General features: G+C 48.8%; 2 long non-coding RNA genes across 3 annotated transcripts; one reads left to right on the forward strand and one right to left on the reverse strand.

Annotated features, from left to right (window-relative positions):
• Positions 1–1,858: 1,858 nt before the first annotated feature.
• LOC141373584 (uncharacterized) lies at positions 1,859–14,148 on the reverse strand. Of its 2 annotated transcripts, XR_012379739.1 has the most exons (6): positions 14,048–14,148; positions 13,641–13,846; positions 10,947–11,065; positions 9,902–10,278; positions 8,589–8,695; positions 1,859–2,158 (listed from the first exon to the last, which is right to left on the reverse strand). It is a non-coding gene; the product is annotated as an uncharacterized lncRNA (long non-coding RNA). The 2 variants fall into 2 exon arrangements; XR_012379740.1 differs by lacking the exon at positions 10,947–11,065.
• Positions 14,149–17,433: 3,285 nt separating this feature from the next.
• LOC141373585 (uncharacterized) lies at positions 17,434–24,835 on the forward strand. Its single transcript, XR_012379741.1, has 5 exons — positions 17,434–17,516; positions 18,307–18,540; positions 22,604–22,686; positions 23,545–23,781; positions 24,537–24,835. It is a non-coding gene; the product is annotated as an uncharacterized lncRNA (long non-coding RNA).
• Positions 24,836–24,949: the final 114 nt, after the last annotated feature.

Here is a 24,949-nt window from a genome sequence, read left to right on the forward strand (position 1 = left end):
CGGCATTCTTGGGGTAGTTTTGAAAGCAATACAAAATATTGATTAAATGTCAACACAGGACCCGAGTGAATTTACTGACACTAGGCCTTGCTGCCCCCTCAGGCCTCCTGGTCAGAGTCAGCAGGCTGGCACCAAGGCCCACCTCTACCTACACTGTGCCCCGCATCCCTCCTTGCCTCCCCCCTTCCCGTTCCTTCCCCCTCCTCCTGCGTCGCTCTGCAGCTGGGCCGTGTGGCCCCTGACTTCTCCTTGATAGCACAGAGAAAGTCACTCATCCCAGGGCTCTTGAGAGGCAAGGTCACTGAGAAGGAAGGCCGGGGTAGAGTCAGCCACTCCAGAAGACTGGAGGAGTTTTTAGATCGCTTAAGTGGGGAATGTGCTTGAAATGGACATGAGATGATTAAAACTTGGCCCAGCTCAGGAAAGAGACATAAAAGCCATGATGAGACCCTTCAGCATGACCCAGAGTTTTGCCAGACGGACTTGATGTATGTCTGCGAAGCAGAGGCTCCGGCAGGTCAGTGAGGATGACAGCAGTGGGGCCAGACTGGGGTCCGAGGACACGACTCAGGCCCAGAGGGCTGGGTGATGGGAGGCCCAGAGCAGCCAGGGGACCTGGGGAGGGTGGAGAAGCAGTGGGTGATTGTCAGAGGGCAGGGGAGGAGGAAGGCAAGGTGGCCAGGGAGGGAGGGGGCTCCTGGTGTGAGGACACTCGACAGATGTCATCCCAGGGACAAAGTTGGTCAGAAACAAGAAGTACAGCAGCAACGTGCATGGAACCCAGGGCCCGCGGTAACGCCTCGGCGTGAATTTTCTCACATAGGCTCGCTGCCATTTTTGCGGCACCTATCAGGCACCAGGTACCACCCGAGCTCCTTCCACGTTCCCACTGTCATTCGGGCCATCTCCCCCACCCCAGGAGCCGGGCTGGAGACCTAGGGCCAGAAATACCACATGAGGTTGCCAGGCGCCCAGGGCCAGCAGGGAGCTGAGCTGTTCTTAGACTCTGGGTCTTCCCACTGAGCAGCCACAGTTCTTTGACAGTGTCTCACCCAGCTCCTCTGCTCAGAGAAGCTAGTGAGTGACAACAACCTAAGGCGGGGTGCCCCATGAGGCCCAAACGTCTGGTTCCCCCAAAGCCCGTGCAGGAGGAGGAGAAAGGAGCAAAACGCTGACACGTGTCCCAGGACACACCAGGCAGCACTACGCATCCCCCCTACACCTTCTCCCACAGTCCTCTACCCCCTGGCATCATGGAAGGCTCCAAGATTTGTGCTCAGAAGACCTCGTGCTGCTGCTTACTTGCTAGAAGTCTCCAGATGAGCCTGGTGTGTGAACAATGCGTGCTGAGGGCAAGTCTCAAGCTGCCGTGGGGACCAAAGGGGAGAATGGCTGCCAGAGGGTGTGGCCAAGCTCAATTCTAATGATGGTGACTTCCGTTTGTTTGCTGGACAGGTGTTTATGAGGCACCTGTCAGGCTGTCGTATGGGTGCTGGGGTCAGGGCAAAGACAGGTCAGAGGCAAGCTCCCGGTGACATTACAATAACCAAAGGGTGGCGAGTGCCACAGCTCATGGCTTCTTCGGGACATCTGTTACTCTAGGAGTCACCTCCTCCTCTTAGTCCCAAGGCATGGCTGCAGTTCCTGACCCCTGGCCCCTGAGGAAGTTGCTCACTAAATACTGCCTCGATGCTCTAATTGAGCAGATTTCACCCAGGGTCGAACAGAGGCCTGTAGATGGGGATCCCAGAGAGGTGGTCTTTTTCTGAAGCTCAGGCCCTCCTGAAATAGTCCTGGAGGCCTCCTTGCCTTTGCTGCTGAAACCCACAGACCTTGGGCTCCTTCTAGAAGAAACCTCACATCTGCCCCCGTGTAATAAGACCTGCCATGATTTAAATGACCCCAGGAGTACAAATCCGGCAGGGAGACATGGTTAAATCCTGTGCAAGTTGGCCCTTTCAGGCAGAGGAGAGAGACCTCGGCAGATGCGCTCCTACCTAGTTCAGTGTAATGATTCTGAGTGTTGTAATGTCTACTTAGCTGTGAGGCTCAGCTGGTTCTTGGTTTGGCTCTCCTTCATCCTCTGATTTCCCAAGAAGAATGCCCATTCCGGTCCCAGCTCCTCCCCCTCAGGACATCTGGATCACTAGCTGGGGGCCTGGGCAGAAAAGGAGCGGAACTGGAGTGAGTCTGTGTCGGGACCAAATTATCATCCTCACCAACCCTCCTCCCCGAGTGAGCCCCTACGGTGGGCGGTGGGCGACGTGGCGTGGGAAGCACTTTCTGGGTGTGATCTCATTTACTCCCCACCACCTTTCTCGGACAGACGCTAGCGAGCGGCTAGTGGTACTTTTCCTTTACAGGTGAGGACATGAATTGCAAAATGCTTAAATAACTTGCCCAAAGCCACGCAGCTGGAAGAAAAGGGGCAGAAAATTGAACATACACCAGGCTAACTTTCGACCCTGAACTCTTGAGCTTCTGCAACTCTACCTGGAAAGCAGGTCTCTCTGCTGACTCCCAGGCGCCCTGGAACCTTCTCTTTTCTTCTCACTGTCTTCTGCCTTCCATTTGATTGACTGCATTCCACTTTAGTTAATACTTCCATGGATGCAGGGGAGCGGGGAGGCATCTCTTCCATGCCTGATGCTAACCCTTTCTCAGCAAACTGCTTTCATTTCCTGTGGGCCTCCAGGTACCCCTGGGCCCGAGTGCAACATGGCCCATACCTGGAGTTTGGAGTATCAAATAGCTAGTGAGGGTCATGACTGGGCCTGAGAACAGGAGACAGAGGCTCATGAAATGAACTCAATTTGTGCACTTTCCCAGGGCACGGGGGAGGAAGCGACAGTGACTTGTTGCTTGGGAAATGCTGATGTGTGGCCTGGTATCTTGGGAATGTGCTCAGCCCATCGGGGGCTGTTTTTGCAGCCTCTCCCTCTCCTCCCCGTTCCTGCGATGGTACTTTGGACTCCTTGCCACGATTCCCAGGCAGAAAAGAGAAATCTGAGTCTGTTGTTTTCCAATGCTCTCAGCGCTGATTTCATAACAACCAAGCTTTATCTGTGTATCCGTATGTGCCCGGTTCAATGCGAGGTATCTGATGCTAATTTATCCTCTGCGATTCCATGAGGTTATTAAGTGGGGAAGCGGATTCAGAGAGGTCAAGAAACTTCCCCAGGATCGTACAAGTAGAAATCATGAAACCAGGACCTGGACACAGGGTCTGGATTCCTTAATCACTATGTAACATATTTTGACTCAGAGTCACATCAGGGGTTTCCCCATCACAGAGTGCGCCGGCCCTGGCTTCTTTTGCATTGAACTTGGCTCTGTATGGTTGCACCACTTGGTTGGTTTGGCGCAGGCCAAGCTGTTTGGCTTCCCTTTGGCAAATAAAATCCTTTGGAGAGAGGGAAGAGTAAAGAATTCCGACAGTGGGAAATATATGGAGGAGGTAGTTTGAGCTAGGGCTCTGAAGGCCTTTGAGTCAGGTGGAAAGATGGTAGGTAATTCCCAACAGTCAGGCTAAGAGAATGAGTACAGACAGAAGCGGGGACGTGAGGCATGAACGAGTGGTATGTTTGCAGGCACAGCGGGTCAGTCTTTCTGTCTGCGGGCTGAGTAGGATAAAGAGGTGGCCAGTCCACAGAGGTTTTCCAGCTGTGATGAAGACCTCCGCATATACTCTCTACGCAAGGAGAAGCTCCCGCAGACGTCGAACAGGGGAGTGACATGAAAGCCCCTCCCTGGGGAAGACACTTTTGGGGTGGCTCTAGAGGGTGAGCCCGGAGGCTGGGAGGGTGGGGGGATGGGCGTGTTGCAGTAATCCAGGCATGAGGCAGTGAGGGCCTGAGCAAGGGTGGTCACAGAGGGGAGGGAGGGGAAAGGCGAATGCACACAGCTTGGGTGGGGAGGAGGAAGGAAGGGATTTCTCTGGCCATGGTATAGCTACCCTCTACCCCGGCTGCTTACACCCTGTTTCCCCGTGAGCCTGGAGGGAGCCCTTGCTACTTCTCTGTGTTTGCTGGCCTTGTGACTGCACTCAGAGCCGTAGGGTCCCCCATTCCTCTGCTTTACTGCATTTGGATGATTTTCTTTATAATGATTGTCATAGTCATAACTATAATAATTATAGAGGCAATGCTAAGATTCTGAATGGATGGAGAGCCTTGCTTCTGAGGATGCTAATGTGTGCGAGGTGGGGATGGAACGGGTCCTCCCAGAAATATGATCAGATCCAATTTGGTAGAAGACAACTCTCAGCACTGTGGAGAAGACCTAGCCACAAGGGAAGTGTTTTTGGCCTCTGTGCCCGAGTAAGGACACATCTCCCCGCTTAGTAAGGGCAAAATCGGCCCCTGCTGGTGGGCACCTGCTGACTGCACATTTGCTGACAGCGGTAGAGCATCTGCTTTGGAACTTTATCTCCCTTCCCCATCCTGGACCAGCCTTCGTGGGAGGACCTGTGGTGGACAGGGACCCCTCCAACCCTACTTTAAGCCTGTCTCCTTGTTTGGCCATACAATTAGCTTTCGATAATAATACACAATATGCCATGGCATTTTATGAATTACAAAGCCTGTTTGAATTCATGATCTCATTTAATCCTTGCAATCACAGAGACTAGCATTATTTTATCATTCCCACTTTACAAAAGCATTCACTTATTCAGCGAGCAGGTGTGGAGCACCAGGCACGTGTGGGGCCCCGTGCTGGGCAATGAAACCAGATACTCTGAGATTAAGTGATTGGCACAAACTCAAACAGGATTTGAACTCAGGTCACCTTTCTCCAAGCCATGTCCTCTTTTCCCCTTCCATGACACTGTCTTAATTTTTAGCTGTGTGAATTACCAAAGTTTAGCACTTTATCTCTGCATGTTTCATGTATTCATTTTGTGTTTCCAAATATATGGCGATGTTTTATCAAAAAAATAAAGGAACTTACAACTGCAAATAATAATAATTATTATTAAAGCCTATTTGTGGCAAGGAATGTGCAAGTTTGTTTTATATCCTCAATTATGCTTAGCAACATGGTTAAGCAGATGGGAGCTGCTCCGTAAATATGAATAAACTAGAAGGTCCTAAAGCTCCAACCTTAGCTAACTTCTTCCCCAAACCCTGGTCTCTATTCTCACCTCTAAAAGTCTTCCCAGCACTTATTTCTGTAGCATTTGAAATTTTTCCTTTTAAATGATTTTGCAGCCAGTTTTTAGATGATGCCACATATTTTGGAAGAATATTAACATGTCCATTATAAAGATAGAATAATTGAGGCTAAGTAAGGACAGTTTAAAGTCCTAAACTCCTTTTCAATGATTTGACAGCTCGTCTTCACTGCCCGTAGGTTCTTTAGACAGATATAGCAGGATGGAAAGCCAGAAGTGCCTACTTGGCTGACGATTTCTCCAGACTCTATTCTCAGTGGGTGAGTAGAACCTTCAGTTGACCGGGTGGGTGCTGCCACCGTGTGGTGGGACTTGATATCTGCCGCTCTTCCTCCGCTGCGGGGGAATGTTTCCTTCCATTTAGTAGGTATTGCTGAGTGCACCTTGTGCTCGAGGAGATATAGAGGGGGGAAAAAAGAAGGAATTATTGCCTTCTTGGGCTTATGTTCTGGGGTGTGTGTTGTGTCTGGGACGGAGATGGGTAATAAATACAGAGAACAACAAGATAACGTTAGATAGTGCTAAGTACTATGTTCTGAAACAAGACTACGTGATGACGTGACGGCAGAGGGGATCTACGTTGGCTGGGGGGGCCAGGGAAGGCACCTCGGAAGAAGGGACGTTTATCCCAAGAACTGAATGATGAGCGGGAGTCAGGCACAAGAAGGGACATTCCCAGACAGAGAGAGAAGGATGAAGCCAGGGGGGCTGGCTCACAAGAGCGCAAGAGAGTGCTCCCAGATGAGGTCAAGAGGCAGGCGGGGGTTAGGTGGCAGAGAGTTTAAGGATATAACTTCAAATGTGGCTTGATCCCAGAATCAACCAATGGCCAGGGAAATGAAAGGCTCTGACGGATGTGGTGTGGGTCATGGTCCCATCCTGGGAGCAGGGGCTGGACTCAGTACCATCATCTGAAGAAAAGGGCTGGGAGTCAGGAGAGAACAGTTCACTAGAAGAAAACCATCAGGTGCTGTCACACCAGGCAATTGATACTTGTGTGACCCAAACCAGCCCATGTTCCCTACAGAAGTCCACATGATGGAGGAGGAATGTGGAGTTTATAATGTGCCTTATCCCATTGATCAGTTTGGGTAACTGTGGGCCGAGCTGGAAGATTCTGAGAAGCGCTGAGGATGTAATCTCATACGGTTGAGGGATGGTAAAGGATACTTGTCATTGAGTGTAACATTGAGAGATGATTTCATTATTCTCCATTAAGAGACCTGATGTATACTAGAGAATGTCTGGCTGTCTTGCTTGCTTTTCCCCATCCGAGCCCCAAATACAGTAACTCCTTGGGGGAAAGATATGTCCATCCACAGTGACAAGGAGAAGGAGAAGAAGGACTCCCCTCCCCCAGTGTGGTCAGGTCATTTATTGGCACTTGTTATGTTGTCGAAGGAACGCCTAGTTGTAAATGGTAGTGGGCAGATGCTGCAGACCCGGGGGCTAAACCCAACCTGAGAGCCCAGGGGCCGGCAGGCCTGGGTGTTGGTGGGGGTGATGCAGAGCTTATGAGAAGAGGAAGCGAGGCTCAGTTCAATGCCAGCACCTAGACTCATCAGACTGAAAGAGCGGACTCAGGGCTATGTGCAAGGAAGAGCTGGCCGAGGTGGCAGCAGGGGGCCCCCGCTGCGCAGGGTCTGAGTGAAGGCAACAATGTGGACGTGGCGCTTATCACGCAGTCAGTGCTCAGGCCTTCATTACTGACCCATTCCTTATTCCTGGAATTCCTCCGAAATGTTCTCGGTCCTGGCCAAGTTGGGAGAGAAGTGCCTACATTTCTTCTGCTGCTCTCCATGAATCCAGAACCGTGATCAGAGATCAAGAACAAAATTAACACTGAGAGATTTCTGCTTGGACCTTGTGATGGCCCAAAAGAGCAGCTGGATTGCACAGCTTAGGTTTTCCAGCTGAGTATAATAGAGTAAAAAAAAAAGAGAGAGAGAGAGAGAGGGAGGGAGAGAGGGAGGGTGGGGGAAATCAAGCAAGCGAGAAAGGAAGAGAGGTGTCCATGGCAGCTCTTCCAGATGCTGAGGTAGCACGACTCACAGTAGAGGAAGGTTGGACGGCCCAGCAGGAAGCTTGGGGGATCATGCTCCCCACATCCCCCCTGCCCCATACCCGCTTGGAGTCAGCCCTCCCATCCACCCACTTGCTTGGGGAAGGACGAGATGCACAGGGAGAGGGGCGTCTTGTCCCCAGCTAGCTCAGCGCATTTGCACCGTCACCTCTTCTACCTAGAAGCTCTGAAGAATTAGTTTCTCAGTCGGCGAAGGACGAGATCCAATTAGAACCTCAGACACAAACTGGAAATCATTAACAACTGAATAAAGGCAACAGGGAACAGACTTACAGAATTAGGGAAAGAGACCAAGCAGAAAGCAGATAACTTCATTCCCATAACTCAGACAGCAGTGCAATTTAACAACCATATTGACAGCCTTGAAAGTTTATCCAGGAAGAATAACCCTCGAGTTGTAAGAACTCCTAAAGAAAAGGAAGAGGGAAAGGACGACAAAATTATTTTGTTCTTGAGAGAAAAAGCCAATACTTTTTCAAGACAATCAGATTTTTTAAAAAAGGTTTTATTTATTTATCTGACAGAGACACAGCGAGAGAAGGAACACAAGCAGGGGGAGTGGGAGAGGGAGAAGCAGGCTTCCTGCCGAGCAGGGAGCCTGATGCGGGGCTCGATCCCAGGACCCCGGGACCATGACCTGAGCCGAAGGCAGACGCTTAACGACTGAGCCACCCAGGCGCCCCAAGATAATCAGATTTGTAAAGCCATTTGTCCTAGCCAATTTCAATTTGTCCCACGTAGCACAGAAGTCCGATAAAGCAGAGCCCCAGCAGCTGGACCGATGGATGCTAACGCTTGGCTGAAAGCCTCCTCACACTACTCTTCCTCGTCATCCAGTGGGTCCTCTGGGGTTGTGTTTTCCCAGTCTGTTCTGCTATGGGCTCCAGCTCTGCCTGCCTGTCAGTCCCAGGTGTCGGGAAAGATACACCGCCCCCCGCCCCCGGCAGTGGTACCCCCACCCCCGGCAGTTATAACTCCTGAGCCAACTTTGGACAGCCTGGCTTGGTGGCTCCCAAGCCTCGTGGGCTGCAAGTGACAGCCAACCGGGGAGCTGGCCCCACCTCCAGAGATTGGATTCTTGGGGTCTCTGATGGGACCGAGGTACTGATCTTTTCAAAGAAGCCCATAACAGGATTCTAATGTGTATTGAGAGCTGAAGACTTCTCAGGCCCCTAGAGGGGACCTAGTCCTTTTAATTCACAATTGCAGACATTCAGGAACTTCGGGGGTGTTTTCAGAGGGCTTTGTCTGAAGAAGATGGGGGAAGAGGCACTTTCTGGTATTACACCTCGAAGGGATCCCAACCTGGTGGGCCAAGGAACAGCGCCTTACCTCCTGTTGAGAGTCCCCGCTGAGAATTCCTGCAGGCAGCCGTTGAGCCAGTGTTTATGCTGGTCTGCTTGTTGGTTTCAGATGTGGGCATAGTGCGATATCAGAATCTAGGACAAAGAAATATGCAGACAAACAGGGAAAATGCATACTCAATAACACCATAGTCACAAATAAAAAGAATGAGACACTAAACAACCATCTGGAGCTGATGAATATACCAGAGATAAAACCAGTGACCATACAGGATGCAGGGAAAACAGTAGCAAGTGTAAAATACATAGCAATAATCCAGACCTTAAAAAAAAAAAAAATCCTCCTTGGAACACCTCACCAAGTAATTAAAATAGTTAGAAATCAACAAATCAGTCAGCCCTTACAAAAAAACTAATTGTAACAGTAAAAAAAAAAAAAAAATGAAACTGAAAGTACTCTTAACCCAAGAATGGAAACCAAGATTTGATTCTTTATTTAAGAGTATGACTAGAATAGTCTGGCTTGACCAACCAACAAAAAAGAGAAAGAATATTATGAGAATATTAACTTGTTTTAAAAAGGCAATTATCATCATTTAAAAAGGAAATTATCGTCCTAGAAAAATCGTATTTTTCTCTAATGTGATGTATCAGTTCATGTAACTGTAACTGCTATGAACTATTATGCAAATGGAATTACACTGCCTGAGAATGCAAACCGTCAGAAAGTCTAGAGCTCGGGTCATATGGGTCATACGAGGTCCCAGCTCAGAGCCCCGGAAGAGCAGGTGAGAGACCAGTGCCTGATGGTGGTGGTGCGGGGGGCGGGGTGGGAGTTGTGGAGGGGGCGAGGGGAGCCTGTGGGAATCACCACCACCATCGCTGCCATGCCCTCCCCTGCCCACAGAGGGCGCTGTAGATCACTAGCCCTCCTGTCTGCCCGCTGCGCGGCTAAGACTCAGGACTGGCCAGGGGACATCTCTGGAGGGTAAGGCAGTGGTGACCCCATTCCTACAGCGCTAGTTTTCATCTGTGCTCCTGGTCTGGGTTCCTGAGGGCTCGGCTCTCCTCACACGCAGTCCTCCCTGACGTTCACCCACACTGCCTCCCATCTGCCCAAACGCTGTGCCAAAACTGTTCCCTTATCCTAACCATCTGGGAACCACCAGTCATTGTCCTTGTTCCTATTCCCCTCACAGACTCCCAACCACCACCCTGAAGTTTTCCAAGCCGTCTCTGAAGGGTGGCTCCCTAGTCTGCAAGGGGTGCTCACTCATCTGGCCTTTAATTTCCCTGGACCTTCCACACAAAGTTTATTGCCTCAGTGACTTGGTCACTGACCCTTTGTTTATTGATCCTTTCATGGCTATGGTTTCCTTCCCCCAAGAGCAGAGAGGATGACTCCATCCTCTTCTCCAATCGAATATAAGAACAGCAGGGAAACACATGAAGTCCGCTGTCCTGCGCAGGGCGGGGACTGTGCTTATAGCCTCTGTGATCCTCGCTTTCAGGCAGTTCACAGTGTTGAAGAGGATGTAAAACATATATACCAACAACGACCGTGTAAATGTAACTTGAAGGTAGCAGTCAGGCCACAAGTTCCTTGGGAGTTCTGAGGAAGATATTGGCCGGAGGAATCAATGAAGGCCTCATGAAGGAGGTAGCAGTTAAGCGGGGTCTTAGACAATTTTTAGGATATTGTTAAAATTTTGTAGAATCTAAAGGAAAATATAAACAATCGGGGTTTCAGAAAGATGCACAGGCAGGAGACAGTTGTGATAACAAGGGGTACAGTAACTCTCCATATATATTTTCTAAAAGTGCCATTTTTCCAATAATCTTTAAAAAGTAACATGCTGCGACACCTGGGTGGCTCAGTCCGTTAAGCGTCTGCCTTCGGCTCAGGTCATGATCCCAGGGTCCTGGGATCGAGTCTCACATCAGGCTCTCTGCTCAGCGAGGAGCTTGCTTCTCCCTCTTCCTCTGCCTGCCGCTCCCCCTGCTTGTGCTCTCCCTCTCTTAAGTAAATAAACAAACAAACAAATAAGATCTTTGGATAAAAAAGTAACATACTGATATGAGGGCTTTTAATACTATAATAGGACATGTTAAAGGAGGCAGTATATATATATATATTTTTTTTTAAAGATTTATTTATTTATGAGAGAGAGAGAGAACGCCTGCAAGCTGAGGGAGGGGCAGAGGGAGAGAATCTTCAAGCAGACTCCCCACTGAGCATGGAGCCCGACTCGGGACTTGATCTTATGACCCGTGAGATCATGACCCTGAGATCATGACCTGAGCCAAAACCAAGAGTCAGATGCTTAACAGACTGAGCCACCCAGGTGCCCCAGGAGGAGGCAGTATAAAACGAATATTGTTTGACCTGTAGAAAATTCAGTCCAAGGGTAGCACATATCTGGGCTCTCGTTCCATTACCAGTCGATGGTGCAGACGTGGCCTCCTGGCATGGACCGTCCAGGGTAACTTTTCTGTTCTCAGATCCTGATGCAGATGAGAAGATGTGTGAGCAAACAAGTGGAAACTGAAAAAACATGGAGTGTTTCTAAGGAATAGTAAGTCGACCACTTTCTCTTTTTTTTTAAATTGAGGTGTAATTGACATGCAGTATCTTATTAGTCTCCTTTTCCCCATCCACACGCCAGGGTCCCAGGTTTCCCCAGCTGGCCTCCGACCTTGGCATGGCAGCCTTGTTTCCGCTGAGCATTTCATCTTTTTCAGGCTTTTAGGCTCTGAGTTTGGTCTTTGGCTTTTTCTGCTTTCCCACAAAGGGAAAAAAGGTTTTTTCCTAAACTGCTAAGGATGTCCTTGGGCCTTCACACCTGCTTTTTTTTTTTTTTTAATTTATTTATTTGAAAGAGAGTGAGAGAGAGAGAGCATGAGCAGGGGGAGGGGGAGAAGCAGACTCTCCGCTGAAGAGAGAGCCTGAAGTGGGGCTCGATCCCAGGACCCTGGGATCATAACCTGAGCCAAAGGCAGTTGCTTAACTGACTGACCCACCCAGGCGCCCCTTCACACCTGTCCTCAGGCCCTGTTGGGGCCAGTGCAACCTGCCAGCCAGCTGCTGGGCTCACTGCCTTACCCTTCCTCCCCAGATCCCTGAATCATTGCAGCCACCTTTGTCTCCTCTCCACCGGCGCATTCCCCCAAGTAACCTTCAGCACACTTTCAGCAACTGAGCCGCCGCGACCATGGATGGGGATCCTCATTACCTTCTGGGTACTGAGTGACCCTGTCCCCAACCCCTGCTTTCTCAGATCCTCCCTGGTGCCAGCTATATCCATTTGGATCCTCCGGGAAGCAGGTGGTGAGATGGAGTTGAGAGGGTAGGAGGTTCATTAGAAGGGCAATGAACCTCCTACCTGTGAAAGATACAGGAGGAGGGCAATGAACCTCCTCCTGTGAAAGATACAGGAGGAGGAAGCAGAGCTGGATAAGGAGAACCCCAGGCCGTGACAGAAATTGGACAGTCTTAGTCAACCCAATGGGAAATCCCCCTGCCCAAGAGAAGGGCTCCCTCACCACCATGGGGCAGAATTGGCCAGACCTTAGCACCTCCGCCATGTTCAGTCACTGGTTGGGAGCTGTCTGGGAAGAATGTGGGTTTGATTCTAATCAAACCTGTGGCAGGTCCTGAGGGGCCACAGCTGGAGGCTGTCAGCCTACTGTATATCTCACAGCTGAACAGTCTTTCTTATAGGAAGACTCACAAAATGCATCTCCATGACTGCCATGGAAACTTCTGGAAGTTGGGTCGGAGAGAGAAACTGCCTCATTCCAGGGCTTGTAGTCTGCAGAGTTTAGGGAAGCTTAGCTGGCTCTGTTACCCAGACTGGGGAGGCAGAGGAGGTTTTTGGGTCCAAGCTAGCAGTTGTATTTTGAAAATCTTTTTCTCGCCAGGGGTCAATGAGCCTTTGTATTCAAAACCATTTGAATCTGATGTGAAGTTTAGATACGTGTGGGGGAAAAAAGATATTTGGGGAGTGGAAGCAAGAAGGAGGACATGGAAAAGAGGGAACATTTCAATAACTTTCTTTTATAAGTCCTATCTCTTACTCCCTAGGGAACACAGGAACCCTATCTGAGGATCAACAGTAACTTTCCCTTCCTCTCTGTCTGCTCAGCATCTTGACTGTATCAGAGGGCGGTGATAGTGTTTAAAATCATTATCTCCTCGGGAGATCCCAACAAACCATTAAGTGTTTATTTAAAAAGAACATTTTTCCCTCTCTAGTCCAAGCCCAACCAGTCCTGTAAGAATGAGGAGACTTCTGAGGGTTTTCTCACTGGAAAGGTAAAATTCATTACATTTTTCATCAAGCCCCTTGGCCTGGGTCACACCCATGAGACAGGATGTGTCCTTTGTTCAGAAGCTGGGAGCCCAGATCTGCATCCGTCGTTGCTTTGCATGTTCCCAGGACGCCCCCTCTGTTACTCAAGCCCTTATCAGTGGTTGGTCACAGCCTCTGGACAGGATGCATGGCAGGCAAGGGCAGCCCAGGCTGTGGACTCAGGGCTCTAGCCCTCTGGGTCGTGTGTTCTGGCTCGAGCTGAGAGACGGAATGGGGGGCCATCTTGTGCAGAGTGCACCCGTTCTATGGGACTGAGATTGAGACCGCTGCCCAGTGAATGAGGCCTTCCCAGCCCCCTTCGGTCACCAGCGCCATTTCGCTGGCAAGACCAGGCGGTGGGACATCACCAATACTGGGACACATTTGTGTTTTGTCTCCATCTCCTATTCTAGTGGTGACCCGGCAGGCAGCCTTCCTCCTAGTGTCTCCAGGAGAGGGAGTTTCCATCGCCTGCCGGGAAGCAGCAGAAACCAGGGAAGCTTCCAAAGATCTACTGTGTGTTTCATCCACTTCGGCCACAACCACACCCCAACCCCCAGCTTGGTGCAGTGGCCGTGGGGGCAGGCTCTGTGCTCAACAGTGATCAGCTGATTGTCCTGGTGACAGTGCTAGTTATTACTGTCAAAAACGAAACTGTTCATGTGGTAAATACCAGCTATGCACAGCTATATAAACTTAAATTAGAATTAATTAAAAGGAAAACTTACTTGTACTAGTAGATTTCAAGTGCTCAATAGGCACACATGGCTAATGGCGACACTGTTGGGCAGCACAAATACACACAACTTCAGCATCACAGGAAGTGCTCTTGGTCGGTAATGGTCACTCATGGTGTTACAGCTAGAACACAAACCTCCCCAGCTGTTGGCCCAGATGCGTCCTTGTGGTTCTCAGAGCTGCTCTGGCGGGGCATCTGGATGGGAGGGGTGAGGCTGGGGTGACAGATCTACAGCAGGAGCCCTCTGCGTCGCACCCCAGCCCCTGCCATTATGCCTGCAGGCTCCCTCCCGGCCCACCTGTCTTTTCCAAAAGCGCAACTCTGGCATCTTGTAGGGATCACAGAACCTAGCCCGTCACTGTCCTATGACCAGTATCTTCTCTCATTCCTGGTTACCTGTTAGTCTTATGTTTTCAACCGGGTAACTGGCTTATGGAGGAGAGGAGTCATTTTGTGCTCCCTAGTGAGACTGGCCTAGTGATGGATGTAACAGTGTCAGCTTCATGAGTGTGAGTGAAAAGTTTCACCGTCAGGATTCGAGGGAACTCAACCGAACTCCTATAAGTTGCTATAGCAACAAACCGCCACTAGATGGCAAACAAACTCCATAAAGAGAGTGCCCAGATCTTAAAAACACTGGGGCAGTCGCTGAGTGACAGTGGCCCATTATCCACAGGGAAGCCCCCACGGCTTGAATGAATTCTCCGGGTATGAGCGGAAACACCTGGAAGGAGCCACCTGTGTGCTGACTTGTTCTGTTGTGTGACTGGAAGCCGGTCCTGCCCATCTGCTAGGGACTGAATTGTGTCCCCCTCGCCTTTGTATGTTGAAGGCCTAACTCCCAATGTGGCTGTTTGTGGAGCTAGGGCCTAGAATAAAGGTTAAATGGGGTCATAGGGTGGGTCCCTGTGCTGGTAGGATTAGTGTCCTTATTAGGAGAGACACGGTAGAGCTCACTTTCTTCCTCTGCAAGCACCAAGGAAAGGCCATGTGAGAACATGTTGAGAAGGTGGCCTTTTGCTAACCAGATAGAGAGGGCTGTCACCGGAAAGTAAATCTTACTGGACCTTGATCTTGGACTTTCCAGCCTCTTGAACTGTGAAAAAATAAATTTCTGTTGTATAAGCCACCCAGCCTCTGGGATTTGGGTATGGGAGCCTGAGCTGACTAGTATCCCATCCCCACCCTGTCTGGGCCAGAGAGGCATCAGGAGGAACTTCTGGGATGTGGGGAGCTCTGCTCCTTTTCCTCCTGCTGTTCTGACTCTGGTAAGGTGGGCTCAGGCTTCACCTTCAGTTGTTTGCATTAAGCTCAGACATTTCCCTGAAGATGAAGCTGTTAGCTTGTTTTCTGATCAGAAATATATCAAGCTGAATGAGCTACCTGCTTGCTACTAATGTTTGGGGATGTCCATGTTGGCTTTCCCACTTAGGTGCCAGTGGGGACCCTGTGTGGACGATATCGCTAGCCTCCCTCCCTGTGTCCCAGGAGAGAGGGTCACCACCCCCTGCAGGGCCAGCCCGAGTATTAATATTCCTGTAGCCTGAAATCAGCAGAAAGCAGGACGAGCTCCCAGGCTCCCGCTCACGTACACTGCCCCCTAGACATGCTGTCCGCCCGGTCAGGGGCAGCGGATCTGGACAGACGTCGCCCTCACCATCCACCACCAAGATGCTTTCAGGAGAACAGGCCCCCTCCTCCTGTCACCTCTTGGGACACAAACCTCACCCAGCTGCTGCCCCTGCTCTGGGAGCCTGCAGCGTGTTTGTACAGCTCCTGTCCTGAATAAACTGACACCAATTTGCCTTTACTTCACACGAAGGCCTTCCCCACCTTCAGAGGGTGAGCCTTGTTCTGTCCCACATCCTGGCCCCTGTTAAGCTGTGGTTCTGACTCCACTTCTGAATCCTTTGGAAGGGTTGCTATTGGCAAGTGGTGGTTCTTGGAAACCAGAGAGTAAACTATAAATACTCAGAAGCTTGCCTGCGGGGACAGATCCCCCCCAACTGGGAACCAAGTCCTGGCAACCATGAGTGGCAGTGAGAACTGAGCAGGTGGATCACATCCGGTTGCGGGTCAGACGTGAGGCTGGGACCAGGCCATGGAGTGGTTTTGTCTGTGAGCACACAGGCCCCTGAGGCCCTCTGTGCAGCTCCTACTGTCCGGAGCCCCGGGCGGGGGGCGGGGGGAGGGGGGGGCGGTGCTAGCTGCTGCCACCTCCTGGATTCTGGAGGGAAAATGTCTCTCCTCTCAAGGAGGCCCAGACCCACTGCATATCTCCCCTAGCACCTGCTGCTTCATGGGGTCCCCAGAACCCCCACCCCAGGTCACTCAGAGTCCTCAGCAATAGGCAGGTCCGTGCTGAGCCCAGCAGGTCATGTGGGTGGGGTCCTGGGCTTCACAGCACTCCCGCTCTGTAGTGGGGAAGGGGCCATGGGGCTGAGAACTCATGGCTGATTTTAAATGTTCATGCTCACATCCAAGTTTAAAACCATACATTATATCAACAGTTGAAGTCATATCTATTTATATATAAATATACACATTATTTTATTTATATTATGGATAAATATCATATAAAATATGATTTATATAAAACATTTAAGATATGAAGTTTATACATAGTGTTTGCATATAACATGTAAATGGTACAATTGTTTGTTTATTTAACATACGTGGCTTTTCTAACCAGAATAGAATCTGGCTGAGTAAAGACTGGAGGGTGGGGACATTTGCTGGCCACCCTCTTAGGGCTCCAGAGGGGTCAGAGCCACTGAACACCAGGGAGAGCTGCTCTGAGAACAGTGGGCCCCACGGAGGCCAGGCCCAGCTCTGAGGTCCTGGTCCCTCGCTGTCACCCCAGCCGCTGGGCTCTCGGCTTGGTTCAGCACGTCAGTTCTAATAACTCCAAACTTCGGACTTCTTGTTATTGCTTGACTTACTGCTAATGTTTCTTTCATTTGCTTTTACAATTATTCTAACTTATGCAGAAAAGACAGGTAAGGGGAAGGGCCTGGCGAGGCCTCAACCTGCCATTCAGTAGGGGGCAGACATCCTACTTTTGTGTGCGTCTTTGAGGGAGTCAGAAGCATAAAGACAGGAAGCCATAAATAGTGATGCCCTCCCTGGCGTCTTAGTCAGGCAGTGCTCAGGGCTAGAGAAACCCAAACACTGAGAAGAGTTCACGAATTCTACTCTCTTCCTGTCTACACTTTTCTTTTCATATCCTAAGCACTAAAGCAACTTCATGTCCTCGATTTCACTCACCCAAGCGTCCTTAAAATAGAATTGTGGTCAAGAAAAGTCAGTTACAACATAGAGAGTGGGGATGCCATGGGTCTCCTCAACCCCGGTGTGTGTTTGCAGATTTCCTTCCTTTGTCAGGTGTTTTTGAAGGGGAGGTGCTGACTCATCCAGCCGGCTTCCCATCAGAGGGTGCATTTTGAAGATTTATGAAGAAATCCTTCCAGGCAGTTAGTGCTGGATTGCTGCTTTGCAAAGCAGGATGGTGATTCTGGACCACCAGCATGGAGGAGGCCAGAGGGGGTCCTGAGAGACTTTGCACGTGGGAAGCAAGAACTTGACTCTCACACCTAGGGCCACAGCCTTGGAGCCTGAGGGTGGGGACCTCTTATCAAAGAGCCACAGGTCCCTGAGTTGGGTCGTCATCAGGATGCCCGAGTTTATCAGGGCCACCCCTGCCTGGCATGTAGGTGGGGACCCACCTTCCATGATGCACATAAGGCTCCCCAAATCAAGGGCTGTCAGGTCCCTCAGTGGAAGTAAGATGGGCCCTGGGATGTGTGGGATGGGGCCTGCCGGTGAGACACCCGAGTCCCCGTTAGAGGGCAGATGGCCACTGAAGGTAGGAAAGAAGCTTCTCCTAATTGTACTGACAGCCTGTAAACTTGAGGCCCCCTACTCACTGACAGACGTTCTCCTCGGCAGCTGTGAAGTCCAGCGTCTGGAGTGGGTCGAGGCACAGCTCGCAGAAACATCGTGGAGAGCTGCTTCTTGTTTGACTCCAGGCAGGGTCTTTTTCCCTGGATGAAAGAGTTCCCTTCTTAATATTTCTGATTTCTTTTTTTTTTTTTTAAGATTTTATTTATTTATTTGACAGAGGAAGAGACAGCGAGAGAGGGAACACAAGCAGGGGGAGTGGGAGAGGGAGAAGCAGGCTTCTTGCCGAGCAGGGAGCCCGATGCGGGGCTCGATCCCAGGACCCCGGGATCATGACCTGAGTCCAAGGCAGAGGTTTAACGACTGGGCCACCCAGGCGCCCCAATATTTCTGATTTCCTAACAAGGATTTCTGCCCCCATCTCCAGTCAGAAAACCTACAGCCCCATAGGACTACCCACATTATTTCCCTGGAGCCCGTTTTTTGCATTCTCCCCCCTCCCCTATCTCATCTCCTTCACAGCCCCCCCACGACCCCACCCCCAGTCTCTATAAAACCTCAGCCTCACCCACTCCCTGGGCTCTGAACACTCCCTGACCGCATGTTCCTGGAGACTGCAGCCTGGCTTTCTGGAGGGCAGGTCAGCGGGGAGGCCAGTTAGTAAATCCTCTCTCCCAAGTGAGGGTGGTTTCTTCCCTGTGCATGACCCCTGCTGTGCACCATAAATGCCACTTTTCTCTTTTACTCTTGAGCAGTGATGGGGCCATCATCTTGACCCAGAAGCCAGCCTCCCTGTCTGTGTCTCCAGGAGAGAGTCACCATTTCCTGTCAAGCCAGTGCAAATGGGCATGGGGAAATATCTTGGATCTGGATAAAACTTGGACAAGGACTCGAACCCCTTATAGCTCACATCCTTACGTTGGCCCCCACCACCCCAGCAGCAGGAGAAGTGGAATGGACTAAACCTTCAGCATCAACACCAAACCAGGGTGGGCAGCCTGTGCACAGACCTCCCCTACCCGCTGGGTTTCTAGGGAACAGCTTGCCGTCAGGCGGCCAGGATCATGTTCCAGAGAGATGCAGGGCATGTGGAGCTCCTCCTGATTGAAAAGACCATTTTTTTTCTCGGTGGATATCATCAGCCTTCCACTTCAGTGCACCTCTGCTGACTTCCAGAGGACCCTCTGGGCCTTCCTGCTCTCTCTGCAGCTGGAGAAGGCAGCTCTGCCTGCATACATGGCCCACCGGTGGCCTGGAATGAGCACCCCCTAGGACAGCCCTCAATTGTGATTGACAGGAGGAAGTGGATAAAATACCCCAGCTCCCCACCTCTCAGCTGGAATCACCCAGAGACATTTTCCCCTTGTTTCCATGTGGGGTTGAGATGCAGGCATCCTCACCTGCCCTGCTGATGGGCAGTTTACCATCCATTTCTCCCTGTCTCACTCCCCTGCTCCCCGGCCAGCACCCCCTGCACCTCTGTAATATGCTGCCTACACGGGACACCTGAGCATCTTAGAGAAAGTTCTGTATATGTCTGTCAGGTCCATTTGGTCTATAGTGTTGTTCAGATCAACTGTTTATTGATTTTCTTTTTTTAACTCTTTGTTCATTTTCTATATGGATGTGTTTATCTATTATTGAAAGTGGGCTGTTGAGGTTTCTGCTATTACTGTATTGCTGTCAGTTTTTCCCTTTGGATATGTCAATATTTGCTTTTCATGTTTATGTCTCTGATGTTGGGTGCATATAAATGCGTAACTGTTTTCTTCCTGTTGAATTGACCTTTCATCGTTACAATTACCTTCTTTTTCTCTAGAGACAGTTTTTTTACTTAAAATCTATATTGTCTGATATAAGTATAGCCATCCCTGTTTTCTTTTGGTTACCATTTGCATGGAGTACATTTTCCCATCCCTTTGCTTTCAGCCTATGTGTGTCTTTAATGTAAAGTGAGTTTTTATAGACAGCATATCTCTGAGTCTTTTTTAAAAATTCTATTCAGATACTCTATGCCTTTTGAGTGGGGGAATTTAATCCATTTATATTTATAGTAATTACTGATAGGACTTACTATTGCCATCTTGTTAATTGTGCTGTTGCTTTTGTAGTTGATTTGTTCCTTTCCTGTCTTTTGTTATTTGATTTTTTTGTAGTGATTTCCTTTGACTCTTTTCTCTGTATCTTTTGTATATCCATGACAAGTTTTTTCTTTGTGATTATATCAAGGCTTGTATGAAATACTTGCAGTTATAACTTTTTTACTTTGGCGATAACTACAGTCACATATAAGAATCTTCACTTGTACTACCCCCAAATTTTGTTCTTTTATTCAGAGTTTACTTCTTTTTTTTAATATTAAGGTTAAACTAATAGGACCTTTTATTTTTTTAATATCATTTTTAAGGTTGATTTTTATATTAGGGTTAAAAATATTTTATATACAGGTATATATTGACCTTTACCAGTGAGATTTATGTTGTCATATGATTCACATTTCTGTTACTGTGTTTCCTTTCACCCCTGGGGGGCTGGGGCCAAGGGTGTGGCACAGAGGTTCTGGCTGGGGTGGGGTGGGGCACAATGGTGCAGGATCTGGGCAGTTCCGTCAGACGCAATCCATACTGAGGAAGGTTGTGGGGGGCCTCAGCTATGAAGACTGTGACATCCACAATGGTGCTGATGGCCCCCCACCTCTGGGGAAGGCTGCTGGCATCCTCTCCTTTTCCTCCAAGGAGAGAAGTCATGCTCAAAGGGATTCCTCTTGGTGCTAAGCTGTGGTGGTCTGGGGGATGGGGTGACACAGGTAAAATGCTTCCCACACTTTCTATGCAGCCATCCTTAGTGTTTGTGACTCCCTGGGTTGCTGCATCTTCTTAATTGCAGTGTGGAACTCTCTCAGAGCAATTTTTGTACATGAGTAGCCATTAAATCATTGTTTCTATAGGAGGACAAAGGGTGGAACCTCCTAGTCCACCATCTTGCTAACATCACTCTCCACCATAAAAATGTTCCCCAATTCATTTAGGTACAGCATTAGAAAGTTAGCCAAGGAGATTACAAACAACAGTGCCTTTAGTATGGAGCTTCTTGGAGCCCCATTTGTGTTTATTTCTTATGGCTACAGTAGCAAGTTATCCAAACAGTGGCTTAACAGAACTGTTTTCTTTCACAGCTCTTCAGGCCAGAATTCTGGGCCAAGATCAGGCTATGGCAGGGTCATGATGAAGTCAGAGGCTGTAGGGGAGAATCCATGCCTTACCTCTTGTAGGTTCTTGTGGCTGCTGCTACTCCAATCCCCACCACCAACTTCACTTAGCCTTCTCCTCTGCTGTGTTCAACCCCCTCTGCCTCTCTCTTATAAGGACACTTGTGATTGCACTTAGGTTAATTCAATATAATCTCATCTCAAGATCCTTGATTTAATCACAAAGACCCTTTTTCATATCAGGTAATGTTTTGGATTGCAGAATTAGGATCTGATACCTTTAGGGGCCATGACCATAGCCTGCTCTACTATTGCAGTATCAATTCTCTGTGAACACACCTCTCTCTCTCTCTCTCTCCTCTCTCTCTCTCATTCTTATGTTCACAAGGCATTTCTCTTATCCAACGTCAAGTATGTCTAGGCCTGGAGGGGCACACAAAGGAAGACCTTTCTCAGGATTTTTCTTTAATGACCTGCTGTGTCATCCATTACCTCGAACAAAAAAGACATCACCAGAGATAACCCTTAACCATCTGGAGAGAAGCTGTCTTTACAGAGAAAGTCATGGGCTATTATCTTTTGGACCTCTGATTGTATGTAGGGGCTGTGGTCCTCAGCTCTCATGGAGGGTATTTGTGGTCACTGTCTCAACTATGATCCACTTTTGTCTCCCTTTTTATTTTTTTAAATAATTTTTTATTATGTTATGTTATTCACCATACAGTACATCATTAGTTTTTGATGTAGTGATCCACGATTCATTGTTTGCGTATAACACCCAGTGCTCCATGCAGAACGTGCCCTCCTTCATACCCATCACTGGGCTCACTCATCCCTTCCCCGCCAAAACCCTCAGTTTGATTCCCGGAGTCAACAGTCTCTCATGGTTCATCTCCCCCTCCGATATACCTCCTTCATTTCCCCTTCCTTCTCCTAATGTCCTCCCTGCTATTCCTTATGTTCCACAAATAAGTGAAACCATATGATAATTGTCTTTCTCTGTTTGGCTTATTTCACTTAACATAATCTCCTCCAGTTCCAACCATATTCATGCACATGTTGGGTATTCATCCTTTCTGATGGCTGAGTAATATTCCTTTGTATATATGGACCACATCTTCTTTATCCATCCATCTGTTGAAGGGCATCTCAGCTCCTTCCACAGTTTGGCTATTGTGGACATTGCTGCTATGAACATTGGGGTGCATGTGGCCCTTCTTTTCACTACATCTGTATCTTTGGGGTAATTACCCAGTAGTGCAATTGCTGGGTCATAGGGTAGCTCTATTTTTAACTTTTTGATGAACCTCCACACTGTTTTCCAAAGTGGCTGTACCAGCTTGCATTCCCACCAACAGTGTAAGAGGGTTCCCCTTTCTCCACAACCTCTCCAACATTTGTTGTTTCTTGTCTTTTCAATTTTTGCTGTTCTAACTGGTTGTCTCCCTTTTTAATCCTTTTTACTTACTGGGGACAGGGTATTTGGTATTGGCTGAGTGGCATACCTAAATTACCCGAAGTATGGAAATGACTATAATTTGGTTATATTTTTCTTAAGCTCATGAGACACTTTGAAACATTTTGCAAAGTCTGGGGTAAGAATCATTTTTCTGGACATATCCTGGCTCAGGAGATAGGAGATATCCCTCAATTAGGAATATAATATCCTACTGTCTCTCTGATTTGTGACACAAAAATCAAGTTCTTGCTTACTTGCCCCTCACCTGACCTCAGTTACTGCTGAAGGCTATTAGAATGGTCCACTTTCCTACCAAATTGATACATCTCTCCCCTCCAGGACAGGCTGCAGGGACTCAGGGAAATATTTTGCTCTCATATTACAGTGACGAATCTGGCCAACTGTGGACCAGGGAGGCTTCCTGTGACCCAATCTCTCAAGTGCCCAGCCAAGAACCCAGGGCTCCTGGTAAGATATCATCTCCAAATCAGCTGATGCCCTGGGATCACATCGCCATGAAGAGGGGATGGAAGAGTTGGAAGAACCCCTTCTACCTGAGTGTCTCCCTCCCCTCACTCCTGCTCCATGACTGGGGAAGAGAGGCATTGGAGAATGACAGGAGCTTCTGGGTTGTCCCTGCTGGTGGGGACTTCCTTACACAGTACAGGGCTATTGACCCTTGGCCCTAGAGATATAAATATTGAAATCTTTGGTTCCTACTTTCAAGGAAGCCACTGTCTATTAGGAAAGATGGACCCCTAGACACATAAATAATTATGTACTCATGAATACATACATATTACGGCTTAACTGAGATGTGCTGTGGTTATAGTGAAGATAAGATGAGTGTGTGGAGGAAAGGGGGCACTGGCTATGGGAGTCAGGGAAACGGTGTGGAGAGGAGAGGCTTCAAAGAGAAAAAGGGATTTTCAGGGGGACAAGGTGGGGGGAGAGTATTATCTACTCCAGGCAGAGCGTGAGGCAGCACTCACTGCTGAAGTTCTTCATTCCCTAGGGCCTCACGGGGTCTTTCTCCCCCTCCCTGGAGAGCCAGGAGTGAGGGAGGCTTTACCTTTCTCTCCCAAGAACCATGGTGTTCTTCAAAGATCAGACCGAGATACTTTCTGTATGCCTGATTTTTTAGACTTTGCCCAACTATGGGGAAAGGCTCACTCTGCTTTGGATGCTGAGGAGTTTCTAAATTTAGACGGCTGAGAATCTGTTTCCAGTGGACAGGGTATCTCTCATGAAGAAGAGGATTATTTTATTTTATTTTATTTTATTTTATTTTATTTTATTTTATTTTATTTATTTTATTGTGTAAAGTAGGCTCCACGCCCAGCATGGAATTCAACATGGGGCTTGAACTTGAGATCAAGACCTGAGCTGAGATCAAGAGTTGGATGCTTAACTGACTGAGCCACTCAGGTGCCCTGAAGAGGATAATTACTGAAGAGCTTTCACCAGGCCAGGGACACTTTGTGCAAATCCAGCCTTCACTCTTCACTCCTGTCTCCCTCAGAGGCTGTCCCACTTGCCACCGGGGCCAGTGCTTTTAGAGCAGTAAGCTTGGTTCTATCACACACAACACAACACCCACGCCCTGGTCCCACCAGCCCAGATTAGCAGTGCTAAGTCTAGAGCTGATCTCCTGCTGCCTACTAGCAGGTCTGCAGGAGAGGAAGGTGCATACTCTCTCTGTGGGCAGTTTGCTGATGTCCCTCTCCATTCTGAGTCTTTGGCACCTACACAGGGCTGCCATCTAGAAAGCAGGGGGGCATCCAGTGACCACACAGCCTCATCTTCATCTCTAACCACATCGGGCTCCTCATTTGTATTTCAACCCTCCTCAACATGTAGATTCTTCCTTGGTCATGAAAGATTCTTTTATAGAGCCAATAAAAGTCTTTACTTCCAGTGAGGAGACAATAACTTATTCCTAAATGTCTCCTTAAATTCCTGGGGGATTCTAAATGCTAGTAGCGGGATTGTTCAACCCTTTTGTTTTCCCAGAACTCAGGTTCTCTGAACACTGGTAGGTTCTAGAAGCAGAAGAGTCAAGGTGACCACAGGTCTGTGTGCTGCCCCTGGGGACTTGCCTACTACCTCTTTTCCCTGTGTTCTGTTGACCTGTAACTGACAGGGTCTTCCTTAGGGAGGCTGATGACAAATAGACAGACAAAAAGAAGGGGACCAGGTTGAACCATACAAGCATGCTCCATGGAGCCAGTTAGGAGGACACTGAAAATATCTTCCCAACATCCCAGGAGGTCCCCCAAAACTTCATCCCCATTGTTCTCTCTGGGTCCTGTCCACAGGACCTTCGAGTTATAACCTTGCCTTGGAAGGCTGCAGAAGTGTGCAGAAGATCCAACCTGAGACCCTTGGGCTGCTCCAGCTTCCAACACACAGGAGTGAAGGTAAAGGCCACAGCTGTGGTCTCCAGAGGCAGGAAACACCATCCCTTCTCTTGAGACATGGGCTAGACATTGTGCTGCATTGTTGGGTCAGCAATGTGTACCAGAATTCTCTTTGTGGGCATCCGGCTCCTCATAATAACTATTTTCTTCAACCCCAACTTAACTTTAATTTTAAGTACCAGTCTCTGTTGTTGTGTATATTCAGAAATATATTCTCTGTGATGAAGCAGTGTAGCTTGACTATTTTGCTTTATCTGTCTGGTCTGGGCTTCAATCAATGGTTAACTTGGCACCTAGTTAGAGCAGAAAGC

Source organism: Callorhinus ursinus, unplaced genomic scaffold (genome assembly GCF_003265705.2).
Source record: "Callorhinus ursinus isolate GAN/ISIS: 27379988/994484 unplaced genomic scaffold, GSC_fseal_2.0 scaffold10, whole genome shotgun sequence".
Lineage (NCBI taxonomy): Eukaryota > Metazoa > Chordata > Mammalia > Carnivora > Otariidae > Callorhinus > Callorhinus ursinus.